Genomic DNA, 1,327 nt, shown 5'->3' with positions numbered 1-1,327 from the left:
GTATGTTGCACTAGTAAGGTACTAGAATGTTTACAAGTTATTAACTAGACGTTTGTGTGTATGATGGAGAGAAGGATTGCGCTGGGTCCAGGGACACCATCCATCAAACATCTGCCCAACCACTTGCGCAACCTGTACATCTTTAAACAATATGGTGGCTTGTATACATTTATATTTATCTGAGGGGCCACTGACTCCAGTAGCCTCGAGGAGGACAGGAAGCCGGCGGCTTGACCAGAATTCCTCCACCGCTCAATTTGCCTTGAAATTATTTTATAATTGGATTTTGAAACACTTTTGGAATTTAGAGCTTCGGCAGGTAGGTGGTTCCACGGGTTAATAACCCTGAGAGTGAAGAAGCCTCTGCTGTTCTCAGACCAACATTGTGGCGTGTTGGGCTGGATCATGTTGCTTCTTGTTTGTGTTACATCTGACCTTTATTTAACAGTTTACATGTTGGTAAACATCATAACCCGAGGTTATTATTGTTGTAAACAACCTCGTACCACTTCGCAGCTCATTAACAGTTAAATAAATCTAAACAAAGCCGCCATTATTGACAAAAGATGTACGGGTTTCGCTAATTCTTGACGTATCCTGACCCTGGGTATAGTCTAATGACTGCCAGATCAAATCCTTCAGAAATATGAAGGATTTAAGTGGTCCTCTTCGCTGAATACATTTAAATTTAATAGACCTATTAACAATTTCTGTTAAGTGTGTACACTTAAATAGGAATGTTAAGTGTGTATAATTTAATAGGCCTATTTAGCGTGAAGTCATTCGAAATATTTGTTACTGTAAAAATTAAAAAGGATTTTATGTCAATTTTAATGTTGAATGTCCACCAGTCTCTCCTAACCTAAAATTCTAATAATATTTGATGGGACAGACTATTAGTTATGTAAGAAAACTACACAGGTAAAAAAAAAAATACTTCTGCCTTCAGGGAGAATCGAACTCCCGGCCTCTGGTTTACTAGACCAGTGCTCTGGCCACTGAGCTATGAAGGCTCAGTGCTAGTGACAGTACCACAGCCATACTTTAATAACCTTATTAGAGCTGACAATAAGAACAGTGGTTTGCTTCTCTAACAACTTCTAGATATGGCCGCAAGTGGCGCTGAACTCAACAGCTGCACCGCCGCGGTGTTAAATTTTCATTTTAGACAAAGTTTGAAAATATATAGCAAACAGTTAAAGAATATATGAATTAAGGAAATGGCTGAAAGCCTATTGGGGTCAAACGAGGCAGCCACCCTCGTCTCCTCAACCATCCAAGTCTGTTACCTGATAATTTATTTTATAACTCAACATTCCCGCTTCTA

At 39.3% G+C, this 1,327-nt stretch overlaps 1 non-coding gene across 1 annotated transcript; it reads right to left on the bottom strand.

The window, feature by feature from the left end:
- Nucleotides 1-940: 940 nt before the first annotated feature.
- On the bottom strand, nt 941-1,013 carry TRNAT-AGU (transfer RNA threonine (anticodon AGU)). The gene has a single exon. It is a non-coding gene; the product is annotated as a tRNA-Thr (tRNA).
- Between the last annotated feature and the right edge of the window lie 314 nt (nt 1,014-1,327).

This window comes from Procambarus clarkii, chromosome 45 (genome assembly GCF_040958095.1).
Source record: "Procambarus clarkii isolate CNS0578487 chromosome 45, FALCON_Pclarkii_2.0, whole genome shotgun sequence".
NCBI lineage: Eukaryota > Metazoa > Arthropoda > Malacostraca > Decapoda > Cambaridae > Procambarus > Procambarus clarkii.
Note: the sequence above shows the minus strand (reverse complement) of the source record. Positions and strands in the feature narration are given on the sequence as shown.